Below are 23,030 nucleotides of genomic sequence, written 5' to 3'. Positions count from 1 at the left end.
ATGACACAGATTTGGAAACCACACACCATCACTTCTGCCATATTTGATCTTTTAGAAGCAAGTTACTGAATTCAGCCCATACTCAAGGTGAGAAAAATTAGTCGCCATCTCTCAGAAGAAAACTTATCAAATAATTTTGGACACATTTTATAATCACTATACTTCTCAGTGAGGTCCATGCACCTTTGGGCACTATATTGGTTAATTTCTGTGTCAACTTGACAGGGCTAAGGAATGTCCAAATAGCTAGTGAAACATTATTTCTGAGTGTGTCTCTGATGGTATTTCTGGGAGAGATTAGCATTTCAATCTGTAGACTGAGTAAAAAAGATTGCCCTCCCAGTTCAGGTGGGCATCACCTAATCTGATGAGGGCCTGAATAGAACAAAAAGGCAGAGGAAGGGCAAACTTGCTCTCTGTTCTCTGCCTGAGCTGGGATATCCATCTTCTCCTGCCTTCAGACATCAGCACTTCTGGTTCTTGGGCCTTCAGATTCACAGTGTGATTTACACCATTGGCTCCTCTCATTCTCAGGCCTTCAGGTTTGGATTCAACCTCTACCGCCAGCTTTCCTGGGCTTCCAGCTTACAGACAGGCGGATCGTGAGACTTCTCAGCCTCCAAAATCGCTTGAGCCAGTCCCTCATACTATGTCTCTTTCTATATATGTGTGTATGTATGTATGTATGTATGTATGTATGTATGTGTGTATATATCAATCTATCCATCCATCCTACTGACTCTGTGTCTCTGGAGAACCCTGACGAATATAGGCATTGTACACTCAAACTTTGGAATCAGATTAGAAACCATAGCCTCGTGGGGCACCTGGGTGGCTCAGTTGGTTAAGCTTCCAACTTTGGCTCAGGTCATCATCTCACAGTTCATGGGTTTGAGCCCCGCATCCTGCTCTGTGCTGACAGCTCAGAGACTGGAGCCTGCTTCAGATTCTGTGTCTCCCCCTCTCTCTCTCTCTGCCCCTCCCCACTCACACTCGGTCTCTCTCTCTCTCTCAAAAATAAATAAACATTTTAAAAAATTAAAGAAAATAAAGAAACTATAGCCTCGTTTCCTGTTCCACATTGATTTCCACGTGCCATCTGCTTGTGATCACAGTGACCTCAGAACACTCAGCTTCACAAAGTTATGTCTGTTATAACAGCAATGTACCACAATCCACAGTTGAAATTGTAAGCTACCTGAAGCTAGTAGTTCATTTGGTGGCCAACAGATGTTGCTGTGTTTCCCTTGAAATTTTAAAACATGTCATACAGCTCCTGTGAGTTCACTGTAGCCCCCACTGGACTATCCCAGTGCAAATTAGGGATCCATAGACTTAACGACCTTTTTCTCAGAGATGAAAATTAAGGTTGAATGTATGTTTTAAAAAGCCCTTCTAAACATGTCAATAGTTTCTGTATTTGTGTTTCAAACAAATTATAAAAGAAAAATGAGGAAGCTATTTCTATCCATAGTATTGAAATAGAATGAAAGTTTTATCTTGTTATAAATGTGTGTGGAATGTAAAAGTATTCAAGAGCAGAACATTTTTCCTCTGCCCATTTTAGCCAAACTTCAGCTGAATATGAAGAAAAAGCAGTACAAGAATGAAAAACACAACATAAAAAGAGTTCAGTTTAAAAAACAATCAGTATCCAAGAAATATTTCCTTCCTTTTTATTTAAAAAAAAACACGTTTTTTAAGGGTTTTTAAAAACTTTTTTTTTAGACTTAATTTATTTTTGAGAGACAGAGAGAGAGAGCATGAGTGGGCAAGGGGCAGAGAGAGAGAGGGAGACAAAAATCCAAAGCAGGCTCCAGGCTCTGACGCGGGGCTCAAACCCACAAACCACGAGATCATGACCTGAGCCAAAGTCGGATGCTTAACCCCCGCCTCAAAAAAACACCTTTTAAAGATTCTCCTTTCCTAATATAATGGTATTTTAGAATTGGCTGGAGTCTGTGCCAAATGCTTACACAGAACATCTATTTCCTCACCCACAGGAAGTTATTATTCAATAAAAAGAAAGCTCAGGTAATGAAAGATCTTCCTGTTAATTACACCAGATAGAGAAACAAAAAAACAAAAAAAAACAAAAAAAAAAACCCAAAAAACAAAAAGCACATTTCTCTTTGCTCTTTCCTGAAACCTCACTAAAATAACAAAAAAAAAATTTTTTTGAGGGCATAATCCCACAAAAGCAGAGAAGAAAGAGGTGATGATAGCAGAGAATTACAGTCCACAAAATAGTGGAAGATGGAGAGCTGATAACCTAGTTATGTTTCCGCTTTCTCTGCTCTGCTAAGTACCAGAAGAAGAAAAATCCCAACTATAAGCAAGTTGAGTCATGCCACAGAAACTCAGAACATATCCATCAATAGAGGCACTAGGTTTGCAAGTAGGGCTGAAAATAGAAGAATTTGTTAAAAGTCTTTTTTTTTAATGTTTTATTTATTTATGAGTGAGAGCATGCAAGCAGGGAAGGGGCAAAGAGGGGGGAATAGAGGATCCGAAGCAGACTCTGTGCTGACAGAAGAGAGCCCAATGCGGAGCTCAAACTCACGAACTGTGACAGCATGGCCTGAGCCAGTCAGACCAACTGAGCTACCCAGGTGCCCCTGTTAAAAGTCTTAATAAGGAGTTAGGAGGTTCTTTAGTCCATGCAGGCACATGACTTCTATGTATCATAGAAGATTCCTGCTGATAAGTGAGATGTTCAGTGAGTCTACTCTCAGAAGTGACATCTCTTCTACCCTGGGCCTTAAGAAAGTTGACCATCAGGATTACACTCCATCATGGGAGATAGTAGAGAAAGTCTTCTGGGGAAATTGTCTAGCCCTATGGATATGGGTGGCCAGGAGTCCTACAGCAAGACTGCCAGCTCCTTCCTGATTGCTCCACAGTGAAATCTGACACTTGATAAGCTTTCTGTGAACATACAGCCTCCAATCAGTACTTTAGTGCCCCACTCTTTTATTTTGAAATAACTTATATAAAAATGTCCAGATCAGAACAAAGATCTCCTGTATCCTTTTTATTCAGTTTTCCCAAACATTAACATTTTACTGAATATATATGATCACTAACCTCCTCTTTCTTTCTCTCCCCTTCCCCATGTGTATGACTGTGTATGTACACATGCATGTGTATAGGAGGTAATGCGCTCATGATCATCAGTTGTATTCTGAACCTTTTAAAAGAAAGCTTTGGGCTAGATGTCCCATCACCTCTTAAACTTCTAGTGTATATTTCCCCCAAAGAAGGACACTTTTCTACCCAAGTTTGCCAACTGTCTAAACTGTTTGGTTTTTCCTTTTTGATGTAGGGTTGTGCCAAAGAATATGTGTTATTTTGGGTTTTTATGTCTCTTCAGATCCTTTCAACCTAAAACAGTATTTCTCAGTCTTTGACATCTTTATCAGTTTTAAAGAGTACAAGCTTTGGGGCGCCTGGGTGGCGCAGTCGGTTAAGCGTCTGACTTCAGCCAGGTCACGATCTTGCGGTCCGTGAGTTCGAGCCCCGCGTCGGGCTCTGGGCTGATGGCTTAGAGCCTGGAGCCTGTTTCCAATTCTGTGTCTCCCTCTCTCTCTGCCCCTCCTCCGTTCATGCTCTGTCTCTCTCTGTCCCAAAAATAAATAAACGTTGAATAAAGAGTACAAGCTTCACATTCTATTGGATGACCCTCACAGTGTGTCTCAGGGCCAGATGCAGGTTATGTATCCTGGTCAGGAATACCATGGAAATCATGGCGAGCTTTTCTCAGTGCATCTCATCAGGGGGTACAAACGTAGCAAAGAAAAAAACAAAAGCAAATACTAAGTATCAGAAATTTCTAAAAAGTTCAGGAAAGGAAATGAAGCCAGAGTTTTACTATTGTAAAGAACTAGGAGGAGTCTGAGACCCCTGCTTGCAAGCCAACAAATTAGCCTGCCAGAGTTTCATGGATACTGGCGAAAGAATGAAGATTCCTGGACCAGAAGCAAAGAATTTCATTTCTCGCAGAATAGCAAGCAGCGTGAACCTCACAGTTGCTGTGGCTTCCCTGAGGACCCCTGAGTTTAGGGAACCCCAGTCTTTTATAATGGGCTGAAAGCAAGCCTGTATGACCTTTGCCCCAGAGTGGACATTAAACAAACCTGTCCCCTGCCCTGGAGGGAGACAGTCACTGTCTTCCAAAGCTGTTGATTATGCATACACTCTTAAAATGGTAGTCTGGAACAAAAGCTGTCAGTGTCTCTAGTAATAACATGTGCCAAAACGCAAAAAAAAAAAAAAAAAAAAAAAAGGCCATGAGAATTGTCTCCCAACCACTACGTGACTCACTTCTGAAAATAATTGCATAGCCATAATAGAGTAAATTCTGGATATTGACTTAACCAAAAATTGTGACTTAAATACATTGGGAATGGGGAAGAATGGAAAGAGTGTGCTGAGAAAGGTGAAATCACATAAAAGACAGTGAATCCTAATAGTCTATAGTAGGAAATGATTAGACAAAATGTAAACTAGCAAACAAGAAAGAGAAGTAAAAGTGTGTTATTTTTTAAAAAGGAGAACAAAGTGTTGAATGTAGTATTGCCTCTGAGATATAGTTTTCATAGAATGGAAAAGTTGGCCCAAATAACTGCTTTTTTTTTTTTATCATAAGCTATTTGACATCTTAAATTATGCACACAATTATTTTCATAAAAATTAAAATACAATGTAAAAAGACAAAAAGAGATTTCCTGGAGCACAATAGTTCTGTTATAACCGTAAGATTACATATTCAAGAAATTTAATCTGCCCTCAGATGTCTCTAAGTATCTAACAGGAATACAGGCACCTGATTTTTTGAAAAAGTGTCTTTCGAAGGCATAAAGCCTGCCCCCTTATCTTCAGGACCAGATATTCAGTGAAGGTCTATAGGACAACACCCTCAGCCCTAGTAGGTATGATTGGATTTCCACTCTAGCATTCACAGGGCTCAGTGATTACATGCCCTCCTCAAAGAATAGTGGAAAGAGAAAAACACCTCATTGCTGGTGAAGTGTCTGTAATAATCTCTCCCAGCTGCTCTGGGCTATATCCACAACAAAGGAAGCTTGACTTTGTGCAGCCCTCCAGGCTGTTAACTCTCAGGAGCCCATCTATCCATGCCGGCAAATATGGACAGGAGCAGAGGTGGGTGAAGGTGGAAAAAACATGGTGTTGGGATGTTATAAAAAGTCAAGTGTTATCTCATTTAATCTCTTCTTCCACATGTAGGTTATTGTACTTAAAAAAAAATCAAAAGTCATGAAAGTGTATATAGAGGAAAGTAGAAGCTCCCATACCCTGTAGTAGGAGGGAATGAATCAAGAAATAGGAAGGCATAATGTAGGGAACGGAAATCAGTGTAAGAAAGGGCTAAGGGATTCAACCAGATGACATAAATTGGGATCCCAAAATGACACCTGTGCACTGGCATAGATGACATCCAGTTCCAATTTGAGTAGTCAAAAAGATCGGGAAGAAATTTCCTCAGGTACAAGATCGGGAAGTAATTTCCTCAGGTACAATATCCCAGTAGCTGGCAAAGACTTTGTGTTGAATAGGGGTTTCTGAGCTGACGCACACTCATATTGATTGAGTGGGCATTATTATTTATTATCTCAGGCCAGCAGGCATAAACAGGGTGATGGACATGTGGTATGAACAAAAGAATATGCATGAAAAAGTAATCATAACTTACTACATGGCAAACCTGTAGCTATTCTTTATAATCATGTGAACACTGAATACTAATCCAAACAAAATGATAAAATAACCAGAGTGGAAAGATGAGTGAGTGGATGAGGGTACACGAGTGTGATAGGAATGGGAGGTAAAGAGAACTAAATCCTCATTTTCTATAGTAAGAACCTGATAGATAATGCATAAAACTGAAAAATCAAGAAGTAGCCAAATAAGCATGTTATTTAGAAATGAAAAGGTAAACACCAAATTCAGCCGCTAAATAATTGGTGAATGCAGTTTCCTTGGAGAAAAGAAGATGGGCAGAAAAGGAATTGGTATTTTTCATTATTATTTGCCTCTTTAAGTTTTACATATATATGTCTTTAATATAAATAAAAAGTAGGGTTTTTTGTTTTGTTTAAGAAAGAAGGGAAAGATGGAAGAGAAGAAGGAAAGAAGGGAGCAACGTGTCTACTTTTCATCTGGTATAGCTAAAAATATTCATAGAAACGTCAAATCCAAACTGCACTTGGTAGTTCCTCTAAAGTATACTTATTTTGTTTTGGTAAGTTGCAGGTAAAGAGACAGACAAAACCTATAAATGGAAGAATCCCCCTCAATATTTACAGGAATGGGGAAATAAGGGCAGGCTGAGATGATGCTCTGGCATGCCTTGGAAATAGATGTTCAGAAAGGAGTTATCCACAGTATGCTTCCAAAGCCATAAACATTGCATTTTTTATTTTCTTAGCTGAGTTTTCAGTTACCAGCAGATGTCATTGAGCAATCTGGAAATAGATATTGTAAAAATAAAGCGAAAAAAAAATGTCTACCCACACCTTTTCTGTCATTGCTATGTTCTTGTGGTTGACACTACTTCACTCTAACAGATATCGGCTCTTATAAAGCCACCAACAGCCCAATTGTCATTTGATTTTCAGAAATATTAACCAACATGGTGTAATTAGAACCAAAGAAAATGTTGTGTAGATGACACGTTGTCATCACTGACTTAACCCCTTCAGAAGTTCGGGGAAAGGTCAAGTTTTTATTTATTTCTTTTGTATTTTTTTTAAGTTTATTTATTTTGAGAAAGAGAGAGAGATTGCATGAGCAAGTGCAAGCAGGGGAAGGGGCAGAGAGGAAGGGAGAGAGAGAATCCCAAGCAGGCTCTGCACTGTCAGACAGAGCCCAAGGTGGGGCTGGACCTCATGAAACGTGAGATTATGACCCGAGTCAAAACGAAGAGTCGAATGTTTAACCAACTGAGCCACCCAGGTGCCCCGGTCATGTTTTCATGTCTACCAGTGATGCATTTTGTGCCCTGTATGAAGGTTTTTATTTGTTTGTTTGTTTGTTTTAATTTGTTTTAATATTATTTATTTTTGAGAGAGAGAGAGAGACAGAGCACCAGCAGGAGAGGGGCAGAGAGAGAGTGGGACACAGAATCTGAAGAAGGCTCCGGGCTCCAAGCTGTCTGCACAGAGCCTGACACAGAGCTCAAACTCGTGAACTGTGAACTGTGAGATCATGACCTGAGCCAAACTTGGACACCCAAGCGACTGAGCCACCCAGGCGCCCCTGGAGGCTGTTTTTAGAGGTTGCTTCCTGGTGGATGTATATTCCTGGCGTCCCCAAACCCTCTTGCTATAGATACAATTGTCTTACCTTCTTGAGTGCATTTAACTTATCAAGCCATGAAAAATTGATAGGTACAATGAAACTCAGCTGGCACCAGTTCCTAATAAGGATGTCCATAGTATTACTTTTTAGCACTATTTCTTAATAGATTTTCATTATAAAACATTTGCTAACTCAGCTCAAATCCTTGGACTCAAAAGTAGGAAAACAACCTAACTTAATGTCCACACCCTTAAGCAGCCACCCCTTGCTTCTGTTAGCACAGTGGAACCAACACAGTAGGACGGGAAAAAGATACACATTTAGAACTGACTTACTAGACTCAGTAGAACTGACTGACTCCATGAGTGTCTTGCTACTTTTGAGATATTTAACCACTTTGAACCTAGTCTCTCTATCAGGAAAATCAAGAACGTAAGTTCTTCTTTACACATGCTCTACCATAGTAAGTACCTTACTTACAGAAGACACTCATCAAATACAAATGCTTCCTTGCCTCTTCTTGAAGGATGGGGAAAGAGTACACAGGCTTCGTGCCTACTTTTCCTTTTACATGACTAGGTTCCACAAGCCCTCCTTTTGCTTGGGATACAAGAAGAAATTAGCCTATGAAAGACCTCCTTGTGAACTTGTATTCAATTCTCTTCAGAGGAGGTGGAAAATCAGATCAACCCCTTGCTCTTTCACTTTTGAGTCTGGACTTCTTAAATCATTGAGACAGATTTTTTTTTTTCCTAGTGACACTGTCAAATCAAAGGCTAGCCAGGGCCAACTGGATTGCCCTCTTGGGAAAGGGTCTCTTAATAGAGATTGCTTGATATCAGTAACTCACTGTCATCAATTTTCAGGAAGTTAGGAGGAAAGGCAGTGAAGAAAAATCACAAACTATAAGAGACATGGGGGTAAAATTTTTTTCATAAATTAGCAGCTTGTAAGGAGGAATTCCTCATCTTTTCTCTTTGGGTATCATCTATAATATGATCTTATGTTTGTGTATTCTACACAAAATGGAAAAATTTTAGAGGTCCTTAAAATAGATAACCCCAACGTGCAGATATAGAAACTGTTCACAGAGACCAAGAGCCTTGACCAAAATAATACAGTTAATTAGTAATGGATCCCATTTCTGTCCATGCACTTTCTTTTCATGTATACAAGTGTGCACAAAACCTGTATTTTTGTGTGCTGTAGAGTTATGTCACTGCATTGTTGTGCTATTTAAGAATTAGATACTAGGCTTTCGATTTATTTTGAGGAACTCTCAACAAAAGTCATGCTTTCTATTTAGGTGAGACAATTTAAGTGGCGAGTATAAAAGGAGAAGCTGGGCGGTTTGAGAATCCAAATAGAAAATAAGGAAATTGTCTGACACCTCATTGCTAACTCTAGAAATAAAAATGAGACTGTTGCTTCCCTCCTTCATTTTGTTCTTAGGTCCTTCTCTGAACGCAAAAACGTCAAAGATGCTTTGCTAAAACCCAGAAAGCTGCTATGCAACCTACATATGATTATTTCTCTCTGCCTTTAATCCTGAAGATCTAGAATTCTGTTATTTAAGAAACAAACATGTTGTGTCAGAAGGAAGGAGAACATAATAGTAGACATCTGAATCAACCGTCAATCTAGTTTTCCAGCTTGTCATTGCTCCTTAGACACTGTGTGAAGATCTCTCAGAAATGAAACTGATTTACCATAAAATGTGCCTGTTTTCCATTAAATCTTGCTCGTGGCTCCACTGAGGCACTGAAGTTACCAACATGTCATGGGTTCACCCTGCAGGGCCACCTCTTGGTCTTGTTAGTCCAGAAAATGAACCATGCATAAGAGAGGCCTTGGGGAAAGAGATTTTATTTGCATCAGTTATTTTGCACATTGCTTAAACTAGAGATGTTAGCAGTTCTTTGAAGAGAGCAGCATTAGTCAGACCCTTGGGGGCAAGAGTGGGAAATGGAACTTACCCTCTCACATGCTTGATTGAAACATGTCAGTTGAGGCAGGCATAGGGCAGGACATGAGAAATCTGTTTTCAGAGGCTTGGTAGAATGGGCGAGGGCAGAATGATCCTTCATATCCTAGTTAAAATTCTAGAGCTGCTGCATGCCCATCATATGACTTTGATGGAGCCCTTTAACCTTCAAAATTTACTTTCTTCATATGTAGAATGGGCATGATGTGACTAACTCAAGAAGTTGTTGTTGGAATAAATAACATATGGAAGGTCATCGTCCCAGTTGAGATCATCAGTATGTACACATAAATGTCATCAATCTTAATGATCATGACCCTGATGATTAGTTATTTTAATCCAGGCACTGCCATTTACCAGCTATATAGCTCTGGGTGCAGAATTCTGAGTTTCAATTTCTTCCACTGGAAAATCAAGAGAATCATATTCACCTTGCAAAATTGTTTGGAGGACCAGAAATGGTGTATGGAAACTACCCTGTCCCAGTATCCAGACCAGCTCAAGTATATTCTTATGATAATTTGTTGTTCTCATTGCTTCCATGGCTACCTATTATTTACATAATAATTTGTTTATGCTTGAACTATGTCATGTTTGATATTAAGGTTGGCTCTTCCTGATATGATAAATTTTATACACCGGTTCATCTGATAAATGTTTACTTAAGAAATAGACAAGGCTTCTGTTTCACTAAGTGTCTGTTCCACCTCCCTTGGGCATAACTACTCAAAAGATTGTGGCTGAGAGTCAAACCAGTACCCTCTACTATGAGCAGGACTTATCAGAGCCACTGTGAAAGGGACGCCCAAAACATTCCCCAGCTTATAGAGATATTTACTTTCAGCAATTTTGTCAAGGCAGAAAACACAACCAGGATTAAAGTGTCTAGGGAACATTTTATTCCTTCTAGCCTCAACTTCCTGGGTGTCTATTGTCATATGCTGGTTTATCTGTAGAAGAAAAATGGACTTTACTGAATAGCATTCTGGACTTATTAGTCATCTAGCCTACACACTTGATACCAGAATCTTGAGTCAATTGTTAATTGGACCCACATGGTTGTAACACATCTTTTAAACCGTGCCAAAATGCATTCTTTTCAAGTGAAAAGAAGAAGAAGAAGAAGAAGAAGAAGAAGAAGAAGAAGAAGAAGAAGAAGAAGAAGAAGAAGAAGAAGGCGGCAATTGAGAATACAGAGCTCAAAATATGGAAGAACATGTAGTTTCTTTTGAAATCCTAAGTACTTATTTTTTGTGGTTCTATGGTGCCAGTCTATCTGCCTACCTCTTCCTACCAATTTAACCCTCTTTGGAAGCTGTTACTTAAAGATTCCACTACCAGAATTGAAGTTGTCCTTCTAGAGATCTCTCTAAGGATCCTAAAAGCCCTACTCTTGAATTAGGCCTATTTTTTTCCTCACAGACCTATGTTTCTAAATGAGATTTGTGAACTAGTTGATGAAGTTGAAACTCCCCTTCAGGGAAGTTAGGCCTCTTCACTAACTATTCTATAATATGTTGGTTTGTTGTCTTAGCCTGAGTTTCATCCCAAAAAAGAAGAGCCCATGACAAGGCGAAAGTAATTTGGGGGCAGTAATCCTAAGGAATAAGAGTAAAGGTCCTGGTAGAGTGCAACTGGGAACAGAAAGATAAACCGAGGTGTATTATCAAACTGTTCATTACTGGGCAAGTGGACCTTGATCCTGCTGGAGACTGAGATGCTGTGTAAAATGTGAGTCAGAGTTGTTCACCTAGGGCTGAAACAATAGATGATTTGTCCAGTCTCCCATCCTCCACTGGTCAAGGGTTGCCCATTGAGATGTTAGCATTTTCTCCCTTTTGGGTTTGTCCATGCAGAAGAATGGCTGAACAGGTTCCCACAGGCACCTCCCCACAGAGGTGACAAAGAGGCCAGAGCAGAAAGTAACAGTGTCACAGGGCAGCTAAGATGAGGTACAGTCTAGTTTTCACCTGCCACTGAGATGACTGAAGTAAAAACAGCTCCTCTGAGGTAATATAAAGCAAGGCACAGAGGTGACCTAATTGCTTATGTGCCTACAATGGTGTCATTCACATTAATAAGATTTTCTTCAGTATTTTGTCAACTCTCACAAACTGTAAACAAAACCTCATCACTTCCATTCTAAAGCCTGACAGCAGAGAGCCCAATGCAGAGCTTGAACTCACAAACTGCGAAATCATGACCTGATGTTGGATGCTTAGCTGACTGAGCCACCCAGGTGCCCCAATAGTTAATGTATATTTTTAAAACTTCCCATGGGTCCACCTTATTTTCAAATTATACATTTTAAAAGTAAATATTTTAAAATATTCATTGAGCAGTTATCATGCAAGATCTTTTTGAGGACAAGGCAGGAAACAAAAAGAATAAAACATATCTTCCCCACAAGGAGTTTACCAACTACTCAGGGAGAAAGGATAAGACAGATAATTTTAAAGGTTGAGTGAAGCTAATAAAGGGAGTAGGAGCAATACTGAATATATGCTAAATTTGTAGCAGTTACTCAGCGATACTAATTAATGCTATAGAATCCTACACAGACATTTAGAAACATGATAGCCTGATCTGACATGGAAGGAAACAAACATGGATACAAACACATAGAAATGTTGGACAAAATAAAGTTAATCTGTTTTAAATACCTCTGCTCCAAAGAAGAAAAGAGCTATTTCCAGAAGTCAAAATTAAAAACTGCCTTTGGAGGAGTGCCTGGGTGGCTCAGTTGGTTAAGCGTCAGACTTTGGCTCAGGTCATGATCTCATGGTTCATGAGTTGAAGCCCTGCATCAGGCTCTGCACTATCAGTGCAGAGCCTGCTTGGGATTCTCTCTCTCTCCCTCTCTCTCTCTGCCCCTCCCCCACTCATGCTTTCCCCCTCTCAAAATAAATAAATAAAAACTTTAAAAAATAATTTTAAAAATGGGCACCTGGGTGGCTCATTTGGTTTAGTGTCTGACTTTGGCTCAGGTCATGATCTCATGGTCTGTGAGTTCAAGCCCCGCGTCAGGCCCTGTGCTAATAGCTCAGAGCCTGGAGCCTGCTTCAGATTCTGTGTCTCCCTTTCTCTCTGCCCCTCCCCCACTCAGGCTCAGTGTCTCTGTCTCTCAAAAATTAATAAACATTTGAAAAATGTTTTTACATTAATAAAAAATTAAAAACTGCCTTGGGAATCTAGAGCTGAGGTTTTAATGCCCATGAGATAATAGAGGCTGTGGCTTCATGGGGGTTAGAAGTGGAGGAGCTGGAACTGAGTCTCAAAATAATAGTCAGACCCACAAGGAGCTTCCTGGTTTATGAAAAAAATGAATCTAGAAAAATTATCCAACTAACCAAAGTAACGGGAAAAATCCTGCCATATAGATACAAATTTAAACTAGTGTGTAGTGCAAAATTTACAGCCAAAAAATTAGTATTATAATTCATACAGACCATTGTAATAGCTAGGGCTCATTCAGTGCAAAACTCAAAACTGATTCTTTTACATTTACAACCTAGGAATCACAGAGGCCCTCAACAAAATTCTTCATTGCAAATAGGTCTCCATAAAAAATTACAGTATGCATGAATAAATGAACTACCATGATGAGAAACAGCAGATGCAATAAACAGAAAAACTTGTCACTGTGAAAAATGTAAAAAACAACTCTAAAATAAGTTTGTGTCAGTGAGCTTTTGCTGCATAACAAAACTCTCAACTTAAATGACTTAAAACAACATCATCTCAATTTTTTGAGAGATAATATTTTTTATTCAATTTACTTAAACTATTAAAAAAAACTGAGAAACAGTTCAAACATTTCTCCCACCATTCCCCATACCTTTGGCAACCACTAATCTGTTCTCTGTATCTATGAGCTTGATTGATTGATTGATTTCTTTATTTTTAGATTCCACATATAAAAGAGCTCATACAGTATATGTCTTTCTCTGTCTGACTTATTTCACTAAGCGTAATACCCTCAAGGTCCATCCATATTCACACAAATGGCAAGATTTCATTTCTTTTTATGACTGAATAATGTTCTACTGTATAGATTTACCAGTTTCTTTATCCATTCATCCAGTGATAGACACCTAGGTTGTTTCCATATCTTGGCTATTATAAATAATGCTGCAATAAACATAGGGGTACATATATCTTTTCAGGTTAGTGTTTCCATTTTCCTTGGATGAATACACAGAAGAGGAATTGCTTGATCATACGGTAGTTCTACTTTTCATATTTTGAGGAATCTCCATACTGTTTTCCATCATGGCTGTACCACTTTACATTACTGCCAGTAGTTCACATGAGTTTCTTTTTCTCCACATCCTTGCCAACACTTGCTATTTCTAACCTTTTTGAAAACAGCCATTCTAACAGGGGTGAGAGGTTTTGATTTGTATTTCTCAGATGATTAATGATACACAGTATTTTTCATGTGCTGTTTGGCCACCTGTATGTCTTTTTTAGGGAAAAAAAAAAAAGCCTACTCAGATTTTCTGCTGATTTTTTATTTGAATTATTTTTTTGTTTCTTTTGCTATTGAGTTGTATGAGTTCCTTATGTATTTTAGATATTAACCCCTTATTGGATATATCATTTGCAAATATTCACTTTCATTCAGTAGGTTACATTTTCATTTTGTTGATCAATTCTTTGCTGGGCAGAAGCTTTTTAGTTTGATGTATTCCCACTTGTTTATTTTTCCTTTTATTGTTATTGTATTTTGTGTCAGATTCAAATAACACCTATGCCAAGGAGCTTACCACCTAGGCTTTCTTCTAGGGATTTTATGATACCAGGTTTCACATTCAGTCCTTTAATCCATTTTGAGTTAATTTTTGTATATGTTGTAAAATAGTGGTCCAGTTTCAGTCTTTTGCATGTGGTTGTCCAATGTTCCCAATATTATTAATTGAAAAGACTGTATGTTTTCCATTGCATATTCTTGCCTCTTCTGGGTTTATTTCTGGGCTCTCTATTCTGTTCCATTGATCTATGTGTCTGTTTTTATGTCAATACCATACTATTTTAATTACTATAGCTTTGTAATATAGTTTGAAATCAGGGAGCATGATCCCTCCAGCTTTGTTATTCTTTCTTAAGATTGCTTTGATTATTCAGGTGTTTATGAGTCCATACAAATTTTAGAATTGTTTGTTCTATTTTTGTGAAAAAATGCCATTGGAATTTTGATGGATATTGCATTAAATCTGTAGACTGCTTTGGGTAGTATGGACATTTTTTTTTTAATTTTAAAAGTTTATTTATTTATTTATTTATTTATTTATTTATTTATTTATGTATGTATTTATTTGAGAGAGAACTGGGAGGGGTAGAGAGAGAGAGAATCTCATGCAGAATCTCATGCAGCACAGAGATAGACATGGGGCTCGATCCCCTGAACCATGAAATCATGACCTGACATGAAATCAAGAGTCCTACACTTAACCAACTGAGCCACCCAGACACCCCTAGTATGGATATTTTTAACAATATTAATTCTTACAATCCATGAACAGGAAATATCTTTCCATTTATTTGTGTCTTCTTCAATTTCTTTCATTAATGTCTTATGGTTTTCAATATATAGGTCTTTCACCTCCTTAACTAGATTCAATTTATTCCTAGTTATTTTATTCCTTTTGATGCAACTGTAAATTGGATTGTGTCTTTTATTTCACTTATTAATAGTTTGTTATTAATATCTAAAAACTCAACAAATTTTTGTGTATTGACTTTGTATTCTGCAACTTTAGTGAAAGCATTTATAGGTTCTAACAGTTTTTTAATGGAGTCTTTAAGGTTTTCTCTATATATAATATCATGTCATCTGCAAATAGTAAGTTTTACTTCTTTTCCAATTTGTATGACTTTTTTTCCTTTTTGTACTTAATTTCTCTGGCTAGGAACTACAATACTACATTAAATAAAAGTGGCAAGATTTCATATCCTTGTCTTATCCCTGATCTTAAAGGAAAAGCTTTCAGCTTTTCACCATTGAGTATGTTAGCTGTGGACTTGTCATGAATGGCTTTTATTATGTTGAGTTATGTTCCCTCCATACCCACTTCGTTGAGAGTTTTTATAATAAATGGATGTTGAATGTTGTCACATGCTTTTTCTGCATCTATTGAGATGATCATATGATTTTTATCCTTCTTTTTGTTAATGTGGTTTATCACAGTGATGATTTGTAGAGATGAAACCATCCTTTCATTCCTGGAATAAATTCCACTGATCATGGCATATGATCTTTTTAATGTACTGTTCCATTTGGTTTGGTAATATTGTGTTGAGGATGTTTGCATCTGTGTTCATTAGAGATATTGGCCTGTAATTATCTTTTCTTATGGCATCCTTGTCTGGTTTTGGTATCAGGATAATGCTGGTCACATAAACTGAGTTTGGAAGAGTTTTCTCCTCTTCTATGTTTTGAAAGAGTTCGATTAAAAATTGACATTAATTTTTCTTTAAATATTAGGTAGAATCCACCAGTAAAGCTGTCTAGTCCTGAATTTTTGTTTGTTCAGTGGTTTTGGATTATGGATTCAATCTCCTTATTAGTAATTGGTCTGGTCAGATTTTCTTTCTTTCTTTCTTTCTTTCTTTCTTTCTTTCTTTCTTTCTTTCTTTCTATGTTTGTTTATTTATTTTGAGGGGGAAGGGGCAGAGAGAGGGAAGGAGAGAGCGAATCCCAAGCAGACTCCATGCTGTCAGCACAGAGCCTGACACGGGGCTCCGTCTTACAAACCGTGAGATTGTGACGTGAGCCAAAATCAAGAATCTGACACTTAACCAAATGAACCACCCAGCCACCCTTCAGATTTTCTATTTCGTCATGCTTCTTTTTTTGAATATTATACATTTCTAGGAATTTATTTATCTCTTCCAGATTGTCCAATTTATAGGTGTATAATTGTTTATAGTAGTCTCTTAGGATTTTTTTGTATTTCTGTGGTATCAATTATAACATCTCCTTTTTCATTTCTGACTTTATTTATTTGAGTCCTCTCTCTTTTTTTTCTTGGTGAAGTTATAGAGCAATGTAGAACAATACCCATGCAGTGATGGTGGGGGTGCAAATTGGTACAACCACTTTAGAAACTAGTTTATTATTCTCCTTAAAGTGAAAGTATATATACCCTATGACTACAAAGTCAAATACTAGATTATACCAAACAAATGTATGCTGTATGCACCAAGAAACAGGTCCAAGAATGTCTACAGCATTATTTTTAATAACCCCAATCTTGAAATTATTCATATTTCAATCCATAAAGAATAAATAAATGTATATATCATAAGATGGAGCACCATTATCAATAAAAATTTTTAAATTACAAATACAAGAATAGAGCATGGATGAATATCAAGAACATAATGAGTAGAAGATAACAGACATGAAATATATAGTGAACAACTCTGTTTATACGGAGTTAAAAAGTCAAATGGAAGTACATTGCCTGGAGATACGTGAATGCATGCATGCTTTGGTGGGAAAATTATAAACAAACATAAGGAAGAGGTCATCACAAGTTAGTAGTTTCTTTCATTGAGAGGAAAGTAATGTAGGAGGAAGCATTTGGGGCCCTTCTAGGTTCTAGAAATGTCATATTTCATGACCTTGCTGGTGTTTTCATGAGCATTTAGTTAATGATAATTCATTACACTGTACAATTTTATTTTCTGCAAATCCCTACATGCATGTTATACTTCACAATAAAAATGCTTTAAAAAAATAACAAAGGGATTTCATTATCTCATATGACGAGAAGGCTGTAGGTAGCAGTGTTCCATTCAACATTACAATACCACTGCTTTCTTGGATCACTATCAGTGTCACATGCATTAGTTCAGGCCCTCCAAAAGTAGACACCAAGACAGGACTGAACATGCAAGAGATGCATTTGAGACATCTGTCAGATAGGAAATTGTGGGAAGATAAAGGAGTTGGGGCAAGCTCTCAGCCCATGGTGCAAGTCTGTGGGAAAGAGAGAGGAAATGAAGAATTGGATAACTAGACTCTCAGACTTCAGGATCCTTCTAAGAAGCTTTGGCTAAGCCAATGAGGACTCCTCAAGCCAAAGTTTCCCTGCAGAGGAAAACTGCACCTTGCAGGAATTGACCTGTCTTTGTGTCCTTGCCAGGCTCAGTCCTGGGCTGAGAGCAGCCGGTGGGAAATGTGGACTTTGGGGAAATGCAATGATGGACTGAGGGGCCCGTATCTGGGGCCATCCACCAACGACACATCCCACAGCAGGAGATCTGAGCAGCACGTTTCTATGGCTGCTGCATCTGCTGAAGGAGAGTGTAAACTGGGGAAACTCCAACATAGCAATGCAACTAAATAAGACGTAACACAATTTGAATTGCAAAATCACTAACTTCTGATGTTCATTATAAATAACTGATACACTAATAAAGTTTTATGATCATTCTAATCAGTAAATCCTTGAATATTTATGAAATGGTATAGAATGCTGTTATTCTATATTAAAGACTAGGGGAAAAACATGTCCTATCCACTGAGGTCTACCTGAGAGTAGCAGCTAATAAACTAGGCAATTCAATTCCTAAAGCTCTAAGAAGCCTGTTGAGCACTTCTGTTCAGAGTATTTGACTTTATGAAACTATTACATTGTAGGTTAACTAAGTGGAATTTAAATGACAACTTAAAAATAAAAACTTTAAAGGGGCTCCTGGGTGGCTCAGTTGGTTAAGCATCCGACTTCAGCTCAGGTCATGATCTTGAAGTCTGTGAGTTCAAGCCCCACGTGGGGCTCTGTGTTGCCGGCTCAGAGCCTGGAGCCTGCCTCAGATTCTGTGTCTCCCTCTCTCTCTGCCCCTCCCCCACTTGCACTGTCTCTGTCTCCCCCCAAATAAACAAATAAACTTAACAAAAAAAAGCATTTGGCTTTATCTTTCAACACTGATAACCAAGATGATAGAAAAAGTTCCAGCAAGTGGAGATGTGCTAGTCTTTATTGGTGGGTGTCCTGGCCTGGAGTCCGACCACTCGGCAGAAATGTGAGTATTAATTAAGGGCATTTAATTTAAGTTTACCAGAATGTAATAGAAAGTAAACAAGCTACTAACTCAATCCCATGTGATTTAATGGTGATAATATAGAGTGCAAAGAAAATAACTAGTTCTAATAATGTTCCCAGGGGTTCCCAGCCCCTTTACTGGAAGAGAGGAGGAAAAAGCAGGCATCCATGTCTAGCATTTAGAAGGTTTCTCTGAAATATTTCATCCTCTCATGGTATTTTTAATACCATAATTGTGCTATTTAGGATTCACATTTAAGAGTAGATCAAGAACTGTCAACACTTAAAGGAAGTCTGTAGTGGAGGAAATTGAGGAACTGTCCCATGTTTGTTCGTGGCCTGGTGTTTTACTATTTACATTCACAGAAGTTTACTAATCCTTGGGTTATCCCATGGTTTCATAGAGGAAATGTTCTTACCTTGACACTGAACTCCCCAAAAGCCTGGTGAACTTAAAAGAGGAAAATTAGTCAGAGTTGAAGCCAGGGGTGCTTTATCATATTTTTAAGTAAATATGCTGCTGTTTATTTACTGTAATGGTTCTAAATTTCTTAAGGCCATTTTCTGAGGCAATGGAGGTATTTCCATTTTAGGATGTAAAATGTTACCCGTGTAATAAACAACATGGTAGCACTTCTCTTTTCAAGTAAATAAAGTGAAAAGTTGAACCACTGAAGTTGCAACCAAATGAAGCAAGTCAGGATTCCTGTCCCACCAGGGAGAGGATGAGTTCAATTTCAGGTATTTTATTAGCAGGAACATCTTTCTCATACCTCTAGGTATGGGAAGAAGGATGCGCATAGATGTTAGAAATCTGAAAGGGCGGCTACTGATTGGCTGAAGCATCCCGCCTCCCGCTGTGAAACATGAAGGAAATTCATCCATCTCTCCCTGCTTTCATCTTCACTCCCACCCGGGCAGTCATGACTCATGCAAGTGATTCAGTCAGGTTCAGGCAGCCTGGTACTCTTGCTCAAGATTTTGAATTTTGAACAACACCAAGAAGACAGGACAGTCCAAATCTGTTCACAGTTACAGTAATAGTGCCAGTGTCTGTAGCAAAGCCACAGCTTCCTGTTTTTATGTTTTTTTGGGTTTTTTTCTTTTTTTTTTTGAGAGAGAGAGGGAGAGAATGAGCAGGGAGGGGCAGAGAGAGGGAGAGAGTATTCCAAGCAGTCTGCACCCAAGCAGCACTGAGCCCGATGAGGAGCTCTAACTCATGAACTGTGAGATTATGACTTGAGCCGAAAGCAAGAGTTGGGCGCTTAACTGGGTGAACTACCCAGGCACCCCGGCCCCCAGCTTCCTAACCTAATGTCTGCTGTGCTGTCTTCCTCCTGACCTTATAAAGTGGCACTGCTTTTTGTCTTTTTGCCAAGCTTTCTCTAGTTTCTCACTAATTGTTGGAGTGTTCGACATCCTTCTAACAAGATTCCTTTTTGCTTAAGATTACTACAAAAGGAGTTTGGCAACAAAAAGCAACCTAACTGATAACACCAGCCAGGCAGGCAAAATTCTGCAAAAATTCTAATCCTAGCAAGGATCAGGGAGCTAAGGAATGTGAGGTGAAAGTTCAGTCACAGAGAGTTAAGGGAAAATAAATGTCAGTGGGCAAATTGCTTGGAGCTCCCCTCAGGCAGCTAAATACTAACCCCTCAGCAGTTCAGTGGACTCCCTTGCCATCAGCTGGTGAGAATGGGGACCCTTGTGTACCCCCTACTCTGGTAAAGTGCATCTCAGAAAATGGCTGCTACTGAATCTGCCAGCACTATACCGGCGTGTGCCAGTCTCTGGCACGAGAACAGGGCCAGAGAAAGCAGAGACTAAGAGGCTGTAAACATCAGGAACACATATGGGTCTGACTACTTATTAGTTAAAACTTTAGAGCAGGCAAAACTTAGTAAGGTCAAAAACATCTGCGGAGGGGTCTTTCTCCACTAAATGGGGCAGTGCCCCTTCCTCTGAGACAGAAGCAGATCTTGGAAAGATAAGGAGAAAGGGAAACAAAGACGGAGGGAAGAAGATGAGGTAAGTTATACTGGTGGCTTCTGTTTTCTACTTTCTATATGACACAGGAAGCTAGAATATCTGCCAAGAATGAGGGAATGAATGGACAGAGGTTTGAAGAGTAGGTAAAAGCTTAGAATGGTCAATATCAGGGAAAAGTATGAATAAAAAGAACATTGAGGGGCTCCTGGGTGGCTTAGTCAGTTAGGCGGCTGACTCTTGATCTTGGCTCAGGTTATGATCTCACAGTTTGTGGGTTTGAGCCCCGCATCAGGCTCCATGCACTGGCAGACTCCATGGAGTCTGCTTGGGATTCTCTCTCTCTCCTTCTCTGTCCCTTCCCTGCTTGTGCATGTTCTCTCTCTCTTTCTCTCTCTCCAAATAAACAAACAAACAAACAAACAAACAGACTTAAAAAAAAAAAAAAGAAAGAACATCAAATGGTACTTAGGTCCAGATGAATTGAAAGTAACACACTTAAATGGATTCAGTCTAATTATGTGCTTTTTTTTCCAAGTAACACCTCACCCCGAAGTACTAGCTGTAAAAATAAAGGTCAGATTATTCAAAAGCTAAGGACTATTGAACATTAGTAGAAGGCCAAAGGGGAATGGGGGCATTGATTAGAGGGATTGGGAATTTGATTAGGGATGTGGTAATAGAGGTCTTAGGTGAGTGCAAGGAGGGAAGTGAAACTGGGAAGGAACTGAGCAAATGAGAGACAGGGTAGAAAGCCAAAGCTGGAAAGGTGTGAAACAGGAAGCATGTGCTGAGGTTAAACAAACAAACAAACAAACAAAAACAGGTTTAGTTGGGAGGAAGGGGGTCGGACAGGTGGAAAAAAGTGACAGGGATAGGGCTTTGTGTCATAAAATGGAATAGCAGATTTTAAGATAATGTGGAGAAATGGAGGTAAAGGTCATTAGGGTAGGAGGTCACTGTCCCTGACATAAGGATGCCAGACACAGCATTCCAAGGATATTGAAGTTCCCAAGGACCATGGTGGGATTTGAGTAGAGAAGACATATATCAATGAGGTGTCAATTTCCTAAATGGGTATAGACAAGGACTGGAGATTCAAGGGGATCGCTGTGAGGAAAGCAGCAGAGCTGAGATGCATGATTCTAAAAGGAAGGGTGACCTAACGCAGTGAACTGGAAAAGGAATACAAAAAAAAATTTAAAGAAATTAAAATTAGTTTAAAGAAATGTTTTAATTACTTAACTGGAAAGCCAGAGGTAGGGTGGTTGAATCAAAGGTTCACCCATGACACCAAGACCTTGGTTCTTTCTGTTTTGTTTTTTGTTTTTAAATGTTTCTATTTATTTATTTTGAGAAAGAGAGAGGGCATAAGTGGGAGGAGGGTCAGGGAGAGAGGAGAGAGCGAATCCCAAGGAGGCTCCGTGCTGTTAGTGCTGAGCCCAATGCGGGGCTTAATTTAATGAACCATGAGATCATGACCTGAGCTGAAACCAAGAATCAGACAATTGACTAACTGAGCCACCTAGGCACCCAGTTCTTTCTGTTTTTATTCTTAGCCCAGAGCTTGAACCTAACTTAACTTTGAAGTCTGAAGATGGCTTCCAGTACTAGTCAGAGCTAAATGCTTTCTGCTCACATTCAGGAGATAGAGAGACTGGAATCTCATCCAGCACTTTCGAAAAGAGGACAGAACTTTCCAAAATGCCTCCAGGAAACCTCTTTTTGTACCTCATTGACTAGAATTGGGTCACATACCAATTTTTAAACCAATCACCAGCAAGAGAAGAAAGAACTTCCATTAGACAAGACATGCCCAACTCCCCATGTTACATTGTTACTTCTCAATAGAGTAAGAGTAGTTATTGAGGAGTCTACCATAATCTCCATTACTCACATACGTCTGTGATACGAAGTTTCCTCAGCTTTTTCCCTTCATGTGGTAGGTCTAGAATGGGTAACAAATAACTTCAATTCTCTGAATAAATAAAACTCTGACTTTCTACTAAAGAATCAAGTTCACGTTGGTATCAGTTGACACACTATTCAATTCATTTGCATGGGAACAGAATCCCCACAATTGCAGATGAAGGTGAGCCCCACAAGCAGTAGAGCAACAAGTTACTTTGCACTGCAGCAACCTTGTGGTTTCCGGCTAGGGCTCTAGGACAGTTCTTACATTCTTTCCACTAAGACTACAGAGATTCTCCTCCAACTATGTATCCTAAATGTCATGTTGCTCCAGACTTAGGGCCCTATGTCCCACATGCTGAACCTGGAAACCATGAATGGTAGTTGGGCCTGAATGTCCAGAAGTCCTTACAGACACCTGCAGCAGGCACAGAGGTGATGTGGGTGGAGAGATAGGTGGGCAGACTGTGCAACGCCAATACAAATAAGAGATTTTTACCATCCTGTTTAAAAGCATTCGGTGGATGGGGTGCCTGGGTGGTTCAGTTGGTTAAATGGTCCGACTCTTGATTTCGGCTCAGGTCATGATCTCACGATTCTTGAGATCAAGCCCCACATCAGGCTCTATGCTGACAGTGTGGAGCCTGCTTGGGATTCTCTCTCTCCTTCTCTCTCTCTCTGTCCCTCCCCTACTTGTGCACACGTGCATGCTTTCTCTGTCTCTCTAAATAAAATAAATAAACATTTAGAGATAAATAAATAAAACCATTCAGTGG

The 23,030-nt window shown here is 39.0% G+C and overlaps 1 long non-coding RNA gene across 2 annotated transcripts in view; it reads right to left on the bottom strand.

The window, feature by feature from the left end:
• Window positions 1-9,169: 9,169 nt before the first annotated feature.
• The window catches only part of LOC123610694, a 93,357-nt gene continuing 79,496 nt past the window's right edge, over window positions 9,170-23,030 (bottom strand). For both annotated transcript variants that reach the window (XR_006718250.1, XR_006718251.1), the window contains exons 4-5: window positions 10,143-10,254; window positions 9,170-9,708 (exon numbers count right to left, since the gene is read on the bottom strand). This is a non-coding gene — a long non-coding RNA (uncharacterized LOC123610694). The remainder of the gene's footprint in view (window positions 9,709-10,142; window positions 10,255-23,030) is intronic.

This window comes from Leopardus geoffroyi, chromosome C2 (genome assembly GCF_018350155.1).
Source record: "Leopardus geoffroyi isolate Oge1 chromosome C2, O.geoffroyi_Oge1_pat1.0, whole genome shotgun sequence".
Classification (NCBI taxonomy): Eukaryota; Metazoa; Chordata; class Mammalia; order Carnivora; family Felidae; genus Leopardus; species Leopardus geoffroyi.
The sequence above is the reverse complement of the archived record's forward strand: the minus strand, read 5'-3'. Positions and strand labels throughout refer to the sequence as shown.